The sequence below is a fragment of the Heterodontus francisci genome, chromosome 5 (genome assembly GCF_036365525.1).
Source record: "Heterodontus francisci isolate sHetFra1 chromosome 5, sHetFra1.hap1, whole genome shotgun sequence".
NCBI lineage: Eukaryota > Metazoa > Chordata > Chondrichthyes > Heterodontiformes > Heterodontidae > Heterodontus > Heterodontus francisci.
The window spans coordinates 86,839,274-86,854,491 of record NC_090375.1 but is presented as its reverse complement, the minus strand read 5'-3'; the positions used below and the strand labels follow the sequence as shown (position 1 = coordinate 86,854,491).

The following is a 15,218-nucleotide window of genomic DNA, read 5'->3' as shown; positions in this document are numbered from 1 at the left end:
AACTAATGTCTCCATTAATAATTTGCGGAACAAATTTACTGCCCAGAAAATCTGTCAACATCTGAAAACAAATTTTACTGGTCAGTTCAGGCATCAAAACAATTGGCGTTTACTAAATGTGCTAATTCAGAGAATTTTAAAAATGCATTCTCGCACTGCATGGCATTGCATCAATTAACATCCACTTCTTCGAACAAATTTTAAATTTTACTTTTTCTATATTGACTGCGATGTGCTTTGTCAACTAATTCCGAAAGTTACGTTTGCTTGACATATTACTTATAATTATTTTCAAAAAATCTAGTTCTACCAATTCTCACATTCTGCATTTTATTCTGAACAAGTAAACATTACTCCAGGTAGATCTTGAACTGCACTCACAGCAAGTTTTATTATGTACTCTGAGCAACCTACATACTCATTTCAAACATCCTGAAATAATCTAATGTGTTTGTCTGATAATCAAAATGCATTCTACATACAAGCCTTGCTCGACAAATTTCGGAACAAGGAGAAACCGGGAAACACACAAGGCCCAAACTGCAGCAAAAAGACATCAGGTAGAAGGAGCCCAGTCGCCACCCAGACTCAATCAATCGACCCTAGGCAGCCACTTTCCGATGTAACAACAGGTAACATTGCAGTTTTGAGAAGTTAAATACAATTAACTCTGGTTTAAAGTGTATCACTAAGAGTCATCCGTCCCTTTACAACTGTATACTCCCACCCATGTCAATGTTGACACACAAAACCCGCACAATATATCTAATAGCTTCGCAACCTCAGCTCCATAATACACAAAATAAATCATATTCAGAGCCCTCACGTTAACGTGAGATAAAACAATCATTCTCAAAAAACTAAATTCCTCCATTCATATGGATTACATACACCTTACCCTCGAGTGAAACCAACAAGGAATGGGCAGCCACCCCACCGCTGTCAGAAGTTTGCCAAGCTGTGAGCTGACGCGCGAGTGAGAAATTCGTTATCTTTTGGCTGTTAATGGTTTTTAATTGGCCCGCAGACTCATGCCATCACATTCGGACTCGGCCGGCTCATACTCGATTTTCTCGCGCGTCCACCTGTCACTCAATATCGCGTCCGGTCTGGGGAAGCGCGTGACGTCGTAGGTCAAGCTCGCGCACGTCGCGTTCGCCAGATTCTCTGAGTGACGGTTGGTTCTTTTCCCCCTACTCTCCGCCTCTCGTGAGTCAGAGCAAACCAGCAGTGACGTCATCACCGACCCCGAGAGGGGTGGTGACCGAGAATAATATCTTCAATACTGGAATTTTTATCTTCAGTTTTAGTGAAACAAACATGTATTATATTTTTTCACCACAGAAGGAGGTAATTTAACCCATCGTGTCTGTGCCAGCTGAGAGAGCTATCCGGCCTCATCCCACCTTCCAGCTCTGGGTCTGTAGCTTTGTACGTGACAGAACTTCAAGTGCATATTCAAGTATATTTTAAATACCATGAGGGTTTCTGCCACGACCATCATAGAAACATAGAAAATAGGAGCAGGAGTAGGCCATTCAGCCCTTCGAGCCTGCTGCGCTATTCCTTCTGATCATGGCTGATCATCCAACTCAGTAGCCTGATCCTGCTTTCACCCCATACCCTTTGATCCCTTAAGACGCAAGAGCTATATCTAACTCCATTCTTGAAAACAGATAAAGTTTTGGCCTCAACTGCTTTCTGCAGTAGCGAATTCCACAGGCTCACCACTCTCTGGGTGAAGAAATTTCTCCTCATCGCACTCCTGAAAGGTTTACCTCGTATCCTGAGACCATGACCCCTGGTTCTGGACTCCCCCACCATCAGGAACATCCTTCCTACATCTACCCTGTCAAATCCTGTTAGAATTTTATAGGTTTATTTGAGATCCCCCTTCACTCTTCTGATCTCCAGTGAATATAATCCCAACTGACTCAATCTCTCCTCGTACGTCAGTCCCGCCATCCCAGGAATCAGTCTAGTAAACCTTCGCTGCACTCCCTCTACAGCAAGAATATCCTTCCTCAGATAAGGAGACCAAATCCTTCCAAACAGTGAGTTCCAGACCCCAACCACCCTCCGACTGAAAAAAAATTCTCAACCCTAATCCTTCTATCAATTATTTTAAATCCATGCCCTCTAGTTATTGACCTATGCTACAGGAAATAGATCCTTCCTATCCACTCTGGCTAGGTTCCTCTTAACTTTATTAGAGTGATTCTTGACAACGCAGCTGGCCACTGAAATCATTTGACTGCACCAAGCTGCGCACATGCGCAAACGGGCTCCTGGTCTCTGCGCATGGACTGCGTTCCGCATTGCCAGGACTGGTTGGTGCATGCGCAGATGACGTGATCGCGTAACGGGGAGAGAGCGGGAGGGAAGCGGGGAGAGAGCGGCTGAAGACCTTGGTGACGGCGGGTGCGCTGTCCTCCCCCCCACCCGCTTGCTCTCTCCCCGCCCCCTGCCCACAGGCTCGCTCTCTCCCCACCCACCCGCTTGCTCGCCCCTCACCCGCTAGCCTACCCCTCCTGCTTGCCCCCTCGGCCCCCCGCCTGCTCACCCCCCCGTCCACTCGCCCACCTGCTCGCTCTCTCCAGCCATTGTGTGCTGCCATGGGTTTACGTTGCCTTTGTGTGATTATTTGAGCAGCGCCATCTTTCGTCCTGGGTGCATCTACCCCACATGGACTGCAGTGGTTCAAGAAGGCAGCACCGCCCCCCCCCACCCCCCCACCTTCTCAAGGGCAATTAGGGATGGGCAATAAAAGCTGGCCTGGCCAGCAGCACCCACATCCCATGAATGAATATTTTTTAAAAAGCTGCCTGAACGGCACAGACTGTGATGTTTTAGTGGCACAGGCTGTATTTGCGCACGTGCCAGTGCAGTGCCACCTAGTGGTTGCGTTATCAGCAAATGCAGCCTAACTTTATACACCTCAATTAAATTTCCCCTCAGCCTCCCCTGTTCCAAAGTAAACAGCCCCAGTCTATCCAGTCCTTTGTAAAAGCTAAATTTTCCAATTCTATCAACATTGTCATAAATCTCCACTGTACTCTTTCTCGTGCAATCACATTCTGTAATGCAGGGACCAGAACTGTACATAGTACTATCTCTTTGACAGCATGCATGATTGGAGAAAATGGGGCTGTTCTCCTTAAAGAAGTGAAGATTAAGAGATTTGATAGAGGTGTTCAAAATCATAAAGGGTCTGGACAGAGGCAATACATCGGAACATAGAAGCAGGAGTAGGCCATTTAGCCCATCAAGCCTGCTCCGCCTTTCAATACGATCATAGCTAATCATCCACTTCAATGCTATTTTCCCACAATATCCCCACAACCCTTTACGTCATTGGTATTTAGAAAGCTGTCAATTTCTGCTTTAAACATATTCAGTGACTGAGCTTCCACAGCCCTCTGAGTAAAGAAATCTTTCCTCATCTCGGTCCTAAGTGACTTCCCCCTTATTTTGAAATTGTGTTCCCTGGTTTAAGACTGTCCAACCAGGGGAAACCTCTAATCTGCATCGACCATGTCCATCCCTTTAAGTATTTTGTAGCTTTCATTGAGATCACCTGTCATTCTCCAAAACTCTAGAGAACAGAGTTGAGGTGGCACAGTGACGCAGTGGTTAGCACCGCAGCTTCACAGCTCCAGCGACCTGGGTTTAGTTCTGGGTACTGCCTGTGTGGAGTTTGTGACCGTGTGGGTTTCCGCCGAGTGCTCCGGTTTCCTCCCACAGCCAAAGACTTGCAGGTTAATAGGTAAATTGGCCATTGTAAATTGCCCCGAGTGTAGGTAGGTGGTAGGAGAATTGTGGGGATGTGGTAGGGAATATGGGATTAATGTAGGATTAGTATAAATGGGTGTTTGATGGTCAGCACAGATTCGGTGGGCCAAAGGGCCTGTTTCAGTGCTGTATCTCTCTGACTCTAATACAGGCCCAGTTTCCCAAATCTCTCTTCATTGGACAATCCTGCCATCCCAGGAACAAGTCTGATGAACCTTCATTGCAATCCCTCTATGACAATAATATCCTTCCTAAGGTAAGGGGACCAAAACTGCACACACTACTCCAGGTGCAGTCCAACCAAGGTTCTGTACAATTGAAGCAAGATCACTACTCCTGTACTCAAATCCTCTTGCAATGAAGGCTAACTTACCATTAGCCTTCTCAATTGCTTGCTGCACCTGCATGTTAGCTTTCAGTAACTTATTGACGAGGACACACAGGTCCCTTTGTACATCTACACTTTCTAATCTCTTACCATTTAAGAAATACTCTGGACATCTATTCCTCCTACCAAGTGGATAATATCACATTTTTCCACATTATATTCCATCTGGCATGTTCTTGCCCACTCACTAAGTCTGTCCAAATTCCCTTGAAGCCGCTTTGCATCTTCCTCACAACACACATTCCCACCTAATTTTGTGTCATCCACGAACTTGGAAATATTACATTTGATACCCACAGCCAAATCATTGATGTATATTGTGAACAGCTGAAGCCCAAGTACTGATCCTTGCGGTACCCCACTAGTCACAGCCTGCCAACGCGGGAATGCCCCATTTACTCCTAGTCTCTGCTTTCTGCCTGTTACCCAATCCTTAATCCATGCCTGTATATTACCTCCTATTCCATGTGCTTTAATATTGCTAACCAACATCCTGTGGGGGACCTTATCAAAAGCCTGCTGAAAATCTAAGTATGCTAGGTCCACTGCCTCCCCTTTATCAGTTCTGTTTGTAACATCCTCAAATAACTCCCAACAGGTTTGTCAAACATGAATTCCCATTCATAAATCCATGCTGACTATGCCCAATCTGATCATTATTATCCAAGTGTCCATTTATCACATCCTTTCGAACAGATTCTAGCATTTTCCCTACTATTGATGTAAGGCTAACAGGCCTGTAATTCCCTGTTTTCTCTCTCCCTCCATTCTCAAATACTGGGATGATATTTGCTACCTTCCAATATGCAGGAACTGTTCCAGAATCTATAGAATTTTGGAAGATGATCACCAATGCATCCACTATCTCCATAGCTACCTCTTTCAACACTCTGGGATGTAGAATATAAGGTCCCAGAAACTTAGCAACTTTCATCCCCATTAATTTCTCCAATACAATCTTCTTACTAACACTAATTTCCTTCAATTCCTCATTCTCCCTAGTCCCTTGGATCTCTAATTCTGTGAGATTTCTTGTATCTTTGTCAGTGAAGACAGACACAAAGTAATCATTTAGCTTCTCTGCCATTCCACTATTCCCCATTATAAATTCCCCTGACACTGCCTGTAATGGACCCATATTTGTCTTAGCCAAACATTTACTTTTTACGTACCTATAGAAGCTTTTACAATCCCTTTTATATTTTTTTCTAGTTTACCTTCATATTCTATTTTCCCTTTCTTTATCAGTTTCTTTGTCCTCCTCTGCTATATTCTAAAATCCTCCCAATCCTCAGGTTTACTACTATTTCTGGCAACTTTATAGGCCTTTTCTTTTAATCTTATACAATCCTTAATTTCCTTTGTTCGCCACAGTTGACTGCCTTTCCTTTTGGGGTTTTTGTGCCTTGAAGGAATGTATAGAAGAGAGTGCTGATTGATTGACAACTGAACCCTGATTGGTAGAGGCTTTGTCATGAAGAATGCACCCGTTTATGGTGACTGACAGTTAACTGCTGAAAAGAGAAAAATAAGAAGAATAAGCTAAAAAGATATATGACACAAAGAATAAGCTAAAATATAAGTGAAACAAAGGAAAGGCTTTAAAAAGACCTTGGATGTATTAAATTACTGAGACAGGCAGAATTGGACGAGCAGGGGTTTCCGTAACAAACTGGTGCTCAGGAGATGTGGCTGTATCGATTATTAATTGGAGTCTTGTTATCATTGTGTACGTGTAGCCCCTCGGATAGGTTACCACGATGACCACCGAGGGACCCCTCTTACTACTAACTACTTCACTATGATTATGTTAAATGTGGCGCGGGTATGTACAAGTCTTGATTGGCTTATTTAAATCACTCTGTATAATCTGATTGGTGTATGCAAACAATGTCAGATAAGAAATCATATAAACATGTATGACCATTGTGTTTCGGCGAGCTTGCACATTTCGACTTGATTCGTGTGGCTCCCCTGCATGCTTAAATAAACCGGTCTTCAAACAAAGAAACTTGAGTCTTGAGACTCGCCTGGTAACCACTTGCACGTGGAGGGGGAGAAGGAACTCTCACGGGTAGCAGAACAAGGGAGGGTGACTGAACTCCCTGAAGGGGCTATGGGAGGGTGACTGAATGCCCACAAGTACCAGGGATAAGGGAAGGCGATTGAACTACCAAAAGGCAAGGGAGGGTGACTGAACTCCCACATGGGGAGGGTGACTGAACTCCCCGCAACAACTGCCAAGCTTTGTTTGAAATTTAAAACCAGGCAGCTTGACTCTGATTGGTCAAGACATTGCCCTGAGGAATGAACCAGCTGTCACTTATTTTGTTTAGCTGAAACAGGCGCAATGTGTGTACATGTTCTTTCTGTCTGCAAAGAACAGGGCCCTGTGTATTAATATATGTAGCTTACAGCACATGCAAATGCACCACACTGCAAGCCCAACTGACAATCTTCAAACTTTCAAAAATAATATAAAATTCTATCATATTCTGGTCACTCATCCCTAAAGCTTCTTTTACAACAAGATTATTAATTTACCCTTTCTCATTACATAATACTAGATCTAAAATAGCCTGTTCTCTGTTCCGCAACATACTGCTATAGAAAACCATCCCTAACACACTCCAAAAACTCGTCCTCCACAGCATTAATGCTCATTTGGTTTACCCAGTCTACATGCAGATTGAAGTCACCCATGATTACTGTATTACCCATATTACATGCTTCTCTAATATCCTGATTAATACCATGCCCTAAATTACCACTACTATTTGCTGGCCTTTAAACAACTCCTACCAATGTTTGCTGCCCCTTGCTGTTTCCTAGCTCCACCCAAACAGATTTCACATTTTGTTCTTCTGATCTGAGATCCGTCCTTACTGATCCCATCCCATATTATCAGTGCAACACCACTTTTCCTTTTTGCCTGTCCTTCCTAAATGTCAAATATCCTTGAATATTCAGTTCCCAGTCTTGGTCACACTGTAGCCACGTTTCTGTCTTGGCAATTAGATCATACCCATTTGTGCCTTTAAATCATCAACCTTGTTGCAAATGCTGTGTGCATTCAGGTAGACTGCCCTTAACCTAGTCTTCTTGACATTATTCTGCATTCTAAGCCTAGTTGATGCTCACTTTTGTTTCGCCTGCCTTCTAATGTTGCTTGCTACTTTTGTACCTCTTGTTACCAGCTTTACTTCCTTCCAATTTGAGCTACCCCTCAGGTTCCCATCCCTCTGACAAGCTAGTGTTATGATTAGGTGAGGAGGGGGTCTCAGGCTCCCCTTTCGCTCCTTCTCTGGTTTAACCACAACAGGGTTTATCTTTTTTAACACAGTGATTTAACTTACCACTTCAGTGAGCACTTGATCATGTTCTTCTAATATAATTGCAAATGAACCAGACAGGTTTTCTTGAGTTTAAACCAGAAAGATGTAGGTTTATTAACCTTATCACTCTAAACCAGTTAAAATTACTAAAATATGCTACTCATCCATGCTCCACATTCACACAAGAGACACACACACACACACACACACACACAAACACACACAAATCGGTTACAGAGGGAAAAACAGAGTTGGGAGGTTGGAGTAGAGTCTGTAATAAATGGAATTCAAAGACTGAATCTCAGTTCCAGACTTCTTAGTTGAAATTGTAGTTCTGAAGTCCTCGCTGGGCCGTATGCACGGTACGGGCTTGCTTCTCAAGTTCCAGAAGGCAAAAGAGGGGCTTTATCCATGTCCCGTAGTTGCTGGCTGTGCTGGGCTGTAGGTTTGAGGCTCAGTAGTTGCAGCCGAGGCTTCTTTGGGACTTTACTGGAGAGAGGGAGAGAGGAGAGAGATGTTCCCTTGCTAGATTTCAGTCACAGTCTGCCTCCTGTTAAGGTGTAGCCTGTCCATCTTGTACAGGTCCCACCTGCCCCAGAACCAGTCAGAATGCCTCATAAATCTGATGCCCTCCCTCCTACACCAATTCTCCAGCCACATGTTCAATCAATCAGTCCTCCTATTCCTATGCTCACCAACAGGTGGCACTGGGAGTAATCCTGAGATTATTGTTCTTGAGGTCTTGCTTTTTAATTTCCTCCTAACTCCCTAAAATCTGCTTTCAGGACCTCGTACCTCATCCTACCTATGTCATTGGTACCAATGTGGACCACGACCTCTGGCTGTTCACCCTCCCCCAGAAGGATGTCCTGCAGCCACTCCTTGACATCATTGACACTGGCACCAGGGAGGCAACACACCATCCTGGAGTCACGTTTACTGCCACAGAAACGCCTGTCTGATCCCCTGACTATCGAATCCCCTATCACTATTGCTCTTCCACTCTTCTTTCTTCCCTCCTATGCAGCTGAGCCACCCATGGTGCCACAGACTTTAGTCTGGCTACACTCCTCTGAGGAACCATCGAACTCACCAGGATCCAAAATAGAAAAGCGATTAGCAAGCAAGATAGACTCAGGGAACTCTTGCATGCCTGCCTGGTTCTCTTAGACTGCCTGGGGGCCATCCATTCCCTCTCTGCCTGCATGCTCCTAATCTGCAGTGTCACCACCTACCTAAACCTGCTATCCACATAATCCTCCACCTTGCGGATGCACAACAGTGACTCCAGCCACCACTCGAGTTCCAAAACCCAGAGCTCAAGCTTCTGCAGCCAGTGACACTTCCTGCAGATGTGTTCGTCCAGGATATGTGGTGCGTCCATGACTTCTCACATACCACAGGATATACATTCCACTTGGCTGAGCTGACCTGCCATACTATAACTTTGAAAACTATTACAATTAAAATAAGTAGAATAATTTCCCAGTTACTCACCAATTAGCTTCTTCCCCTGTACCAAAGAAAGAGCCAAGTACTGGAGGCTAAGAAAAGGTAGAAGAAAGAAAGAAAGGAGCACCTCCCTCACCGAACTCCCTCACTCACCAAACTCCCACTATACACTCTGTGCACTCAAAGCAGCTTAGTGTAGACAAGGCAGCACTGAGGAAGGCCTGCTCTTATACATTCTGAAAAACAACTGATTGAAGCTTCTGAAAACCAGTTTCAGCCAGCTCCTAAGTAACTAGCTGTAGCTGCTCCTAGAGAGCTTGTATACCCCTGTTTAAAGACTGGAATAAAACTTATTTTCTCTTAATTTAAGGAGTAATTTTTAGTTAACTGCTAAATTGAAGAAAAAAACTAGACTTCAGATAGAAATTAATCCTTAAAATTCCTTCTCATCAGATTCAGCAACTCTCAATGCAGACCCTAAAGTCTGCTGTTGATAGTTTTTCCAAGATGGTCACCTGCCCACAAAGCTGAGCATATGTCTTTTATTATGGTCTCCAGGAGGAACTGGAAATGGATTTTCAATCGGGCACCCTTGCAGAGAGTACTTCTCCCCCTTCTTGTCGGGGAATTGAGCCCCGGTCTCCCGCATGTTAGGCGGAGATAATAACCACCCTCCTAATGAGGAATGACCATACAGAAAAACTGTTCCCGTTGGTGGAAGAGTCAAGAACCAGAGGACACCAATTTAAGATGATTGGCAAAAAAAGCAACAGTGACCTGAGGAAAAATGTTTTTACACAGCGCATGGTTAGGATCCGGAATGCTCTGCCTGAGAATGCGGTGGAAGCAGATTCAATCGAGGCCTTGAAAAGAGAATTGGATAATTATCTGAAGTGAAAAGATTTGGAGGGCTACAGGGAAAAGGCGGGACAGTGGGACCAGGCTCTTCCAGAGAGCCGGCATGGACACAATGGGCTGAATGATCTCCTTCCTTGCTGTAACCATTCTATGATTCTATGTCATTGGCATCCGCAAGTTTCTGGATCTCTCAAGCTCTTTCTACCCACCACTTGTTTTTTATGTCCCGAGTTTTATGCTGCACCCCTGCCTTCAGGAGCCTCTAGGGTTGCTACTTTACATTTGATATGTGGTGTAGTTTCCAGTCTGTGAAGGCTTTGCACTTACACTCGATTAGGCTCTGTATTTCTTGGTCATTCTCGTGAAAGATTCATGGGAACACCACCACTTGCAAGTTCCCCTCCAATTCGCACACCATCCTGACTTGGAACTATATTGCTGTCCCTTCAATGTCGCTGGGTCAACATCCTGGAACTCCCTTCCTAACAGCACTGTGGGTGTACCTACCCTACATGGATTGCAGTGGTTCAAGAAGGCAGCTCACCGCCACTTTCTCAAAGGTAATTAGGGATGGGCAATAAATGCTGGCATAGCCAGCAACGCTCACATCCCATGAACAAATAAAAAAAAAGTCACAATGCTTCCTGGTGGAGAATCCTCTTTGCAGGTGCTTGTTATGGTGGCCTTCAGGGATAACCAGGCACTAATGGCACACAGCAGTGGTTGGAGGTTGAGAGGTTGGCGGCAAGGCACTGACTGAGAAGGGCTGCTTTCGCGGGATCTTTGAGGACTTCAATGTTGATTTTCTTGAGGCATTGCTTTTGTTCCTTCCACAGCTTGGGGGCTAGGCTGATGGAGATGGTGGTTGGCCCAGCAGTTGTCAGTACCTGTCACGGCACAGGTGATGTGGACATTTCTGCGGTCCCTCGCTCGAACTATGACGTAGTTGAGTAGGTGCCAGTGTTTGGATTGCAGGTGTTGCCATGAGGTCCTATGTTTGTCTTACTGGTGGAACAGAGGTTATGACGAGGTCCTGCTCAATGCATTTCCTCAGGAAGGAGAATTCCATTGGAGTTTGCTTTCCCTACTCCTTCTTGACCTTCTTGAGGATCAGGATCTCAACTCCAAGGCTAAGATCATGGTTTACTGGGCAGCAGTAATCCCTGTGTTTCTATATGCTTCGGAGACTTAGACAACCTACAGCAGGCACCTTAAAGCACTGGAGAAGTACTATCAGAGGTGCCTGCACAAGACCCTCCAAATCCGGTGGCAAGAAAGGCAGTCCAACAGCAATGTCTAATCCAAAGCCAACCTGCCCAGCATCGGGGTGCAAATCACCCAAAACCAGCTGGGCGGGACATATCATTCACATGCCTGACTCCAGACTCCCAAAGCAGCTGTTCTACTCAGAAATTGGTTACAGTAGGAGACTCCCAGGAGGACAGCGGAAACTCTTTAGAGATGTCTTCAAAGCATCCCTGAAGAAATCAAACATCCCCGTCGGCTTGTGGGAGTTCCTGGCTTGTGACTGTCCTAGATGGTAAAAGCTCATTCGGGAAGGCATCATACACCTCAAGGGACTTAGTTGGGAACATGCCAAAGGTGAAGTCGAGGTGTTGGAGGGAGTGCACAAGCCTCCAAACTACACATCTACCTGACCCTTCAAGCACCACCTGCCCGTCATGTGGCAGAGTCTGAAGATCACGCATTGAACTTATCAGCCATCTCAGAATCCATTGAACCAGAGTAGAAGCAAGTCATCCTCAATCCCGATGGACTGCCCAAGAAGAGAAGTTAGGCTATGGCCTAACTATTTTTTTATACAGTTCTAGCATAACCTCCCTGCTCTACCATGCCTTGATTAATAAAGGAAAGTATTCCATATGCCTTCTTGACCACATTATCTACCCATCCTCCTCCCTCAGGGATCTGTGGACATGCACCAAGATCCCTCGGTTCACTTACACTTCTCAGTATTCTAACATTTACTCTGTATACCCTTGTCCAATGTATTCCTATGTTATGAGTGTGTGATGGTATCATTAAACATGTGATCTGGCCATCTTAGTGTCGTCTATCTTTCTTTACAAATTCGTCCCAATATATAACGGATTTTGGCAACAAAATGGGATTAAAGTGCAAAAATGTTTGCAGCCAACAGCAGTAGAGACTGTGATGAACAAAATATGCTAGCTCCCAGTGACCTACCTGCTAGGATGGTGAAGATTTTTGACTAGAATGTGTTCAGCTCATTGTTTCTGAAAACCTGTGGCTGCACTTAGTTGAATGGATTTTGCATCTTATTTAACTACCAACTACATTGGCTTAGGTGAGTTTGTTATGGTAAGACTTAGGTTCTGTAAGACTGTTTCAGACAATCACAGTGAAGTGTTTACTGGGCCACTGTTTGAAAGCAGGAGAAAATGGCTGTGCCCACGGGATACATCGGGAGGCTAGGATAGAGTTTGAGAACCACTCAGTTCATACATTGGAAGAATTGTCATGTTCTTTCAAGTTAACAATATATTAGAACTCGAAGGTGAAAACTAAGAGGCCCATACTCAGAATAAGGTGTTCCTGAGCATAAGAAAACAATTTTGCAAACAGAGATTGGCCTGTAAGTGTATGTCACACTAACAAACCTTCTTGCTCCCAACAAGGCAAAAGATGTGCCCTTCAAAATATTGATCACCAAGTTGCAGGAATATTTCAACCCTAAACCACTAGAAATAGCGGAAAGAGACAAATTTGGAACTAGAAACCAAGGAAACAGTTGGCGAGTACATTGTGGCACTGAAGAATTTATCATTATATTGCAACCTTGGTACATTCTTAGACTGTGCAAATGAGACAGATTCATGTGTGTATTGGTTGATGAAAGAATCCAGTCAAAGTTACTAAACACACAAAATCTTATGTTTGAGCTAGCGTGTAAGATTGCTTCTATCATGAGGATGGTGTCAAAAAATGCTTTGGAATTTCATCCTCTGCAAGTGACTAGTACAGCTTCTGTCCTCTGTCAGAAGGCTTCTGCCATGTCTACAGCAGAGAGACCTGACCAGAAGAGTGCCGTTGATCAAAGTTCAGTGAGTTGTTATCACTGCACCAGCAACCACACAACACAGGCATGTCACTACAGAAATGCCAAATGTTTTAACTCACAGAATCACAGAGTTGTTACAGCACAGAAGGAGGCCATTTAGCCCACATGTCTGCATCGGCTCTCCAAATGAGCAATTCATCCAGTGCCATTCCTCCGCCTTCTCCCCGTAACCCTGCACATTCTTCCTTTTCAGATAACAATCTAATTCCCTTTTGAACGCCTCAATTGAACCTGCCTCCACACACTCTCAGGTAGTGCAATCCATTACCTTAAACACTCACTGTGTGAAAAAGTTTTTCCTCATGTCGCTTTTGTTTCTTTTGCCTATTACTTTAAATCTGTGCCCTCTCATTCTCGATCCTTTCATGAGTGGGAACAGTTTTTCCCTATGTACTCTGTCCAGACCCCTTATGATTTTGAGTACCTCTATCAAGTATTACGACCGTGGGAGCAATGTACTGTCAATTCAGTCCCGTCACTCCACAGGTCGCAGCATATTATTAAAGTTTTCCCATCCAACTGGAAAACAGCCAAATTAAACAGTCTAGTAACCCCCAGAATATAGCAGACCAAACCAAGTATCTTTAGACAACAACAAATTAACTATTTATTAAACACTAAATCTGAAACACTATTAAGATAAACCTATGTCGAAAGACCTTATAACTTCTTATTTTAACCTAACCCCCCACCTCCCCCACCACCATTCACATACATGCATTCACAAATCACAGTTAAACCGTTTCTTTTAAAAAATTATGTTTTAAAAATTAGCGGTTTCTTAAGAATAAATCAATAAATAAGTCTTGTAGGTTACGTTCCTAATGGGTGAGGTAACCTAGTGTGAAAATAATCAAATGCCTCTCCAAGTCCTCACACAGATTTGATGAAATAGTCTCTTAGTAGACTTCGGCTGCAGCAGGCATCGAACAGTTCTTTCAACGATGAGCACAGCAATAGGTCAACTTGAATTTTAAAACCGACAGTCTCTCAGTCGTAACTTTACTTCAGCAATACATAAGGTCTCTTTAAAAAAAAGGGCTTTTTTTTCCTTAGACAATTAACTCGGCCTGTAGCTCCTTGTAGAATTTCTGCTGAGGAATAGACAGCTCTTCTCTTCAGCAGCACGCTTCACTGGTGAGTCTCTCAAAACTGGTTTCAGCCATTTTTTGCCAGTTTTACACACAGTCAAATTGAAACATTATACCATGTGACCTCTCTCTCCTGCTGTGGCCGAGTTAACAGGTGCAGCTGGCACACTGTGCCTCAGAAATCCAAAAGCTTCTCTGTATTAAAGGCACATGGTTTTAATCTGAGGAGAAAATCAATATGGTTCCATGACACAAGTCACCTCTCTGCCTTCTCTAAGGAAAACAGTCTCAATTTCTCCAGTCTATCTTCATAACTAAATTTCCTCATCCCTGGAACCATTCTTGCGAATCTTTTCTGGCGCCCAGAAATAAACACAATACTCCAGCTGAGGCCAATCTACGTAACCTCCTTGCTCTTGTACTCTAAGTCCCTATTAATAAAGCCTCGGATAATCTACGTTTTATTGACTGCTCTCTCAACCTGTCCTGCCACCTTTAATGACTTATGCAGATATACACCCAGGTCCCTCTGCTCCTGCACCCCCTTTAGAGTTGTACCCTTTATCTTCATGTTCTTCCTATCAAATGAATCATTTCACATCATCGTACTGAACTTCATCTGCCACTTGTCCGCCCAATCCACCAACTTTTCTATGTCCTTTTGAAGCTCTACATTATCCTCACAGTTCACAATGCTTCCAAATTGCATATCATCTGCAAATTTTGAAATTGTTCCCTGTACACCAAGGTCTAGGTCTTTCATATATTTCAGTGTTAACAAGGTGAGGAGGGTGGGGTGGAGTGGGGGTGGCGGTCACAGTCGTCCCTCTTGCCCTTCCTCTTATTTGACCTCTTATTTTATTCTTTTTAAACAGTGGTTGTGCTTACCACCTTACCACCTCAGTGAGTGTTTTACCTTTAATGTGATCATGAAGGAACCAATTGACAGGTTTTCATGAGTTTAAACAAGAAAGAGATAAGTTTATTATACTCAACAAGCTTAATCCGATTTAAAATCATAAAACACACACACACACACGCAGACACATACACACTACAAAGTGGAAAGTAGGTTTTTTGGTTGGATTAAAGTCCAGAATAAATAAAAGTTAAATACAGTCTGAGGTTGGATGATTCGGTGGTCTTCCGGCTGGAGGTGTATTCTTGAAGACTTTGCCTGGTGAAAATGCACTTTGTGG

At 43.9% G+C, this 15,218-nt stretch overlaps 1 protein-coding gene across 4 annotated transcripts in view; it reads right to left on the bottom strand.

Moving 5' to 3' along the window:
- trappc9 (trafficking protein particle complex subunit 9) overlaps positions 1-1,102 on the bottom strand; it is a 1,144,460-nt gene extending 1,143,358 nt beyond the window's left edge. For all 4 annotated transcript variants that reach the window (XM_068031733.1, XM_068031737.1, XM_068031736.1 and 1 more), the window contains exon 1: positions 899-1,102. The gene's annotated coding sequence lies outside the window, so the exon portion shown is untranslated. The remainder of the gene's footprint in view (positions 1-898) is intronic.
- Between the last annotated feature and the right edge of the window lie 14,116 nt (positions 1,103-15,218).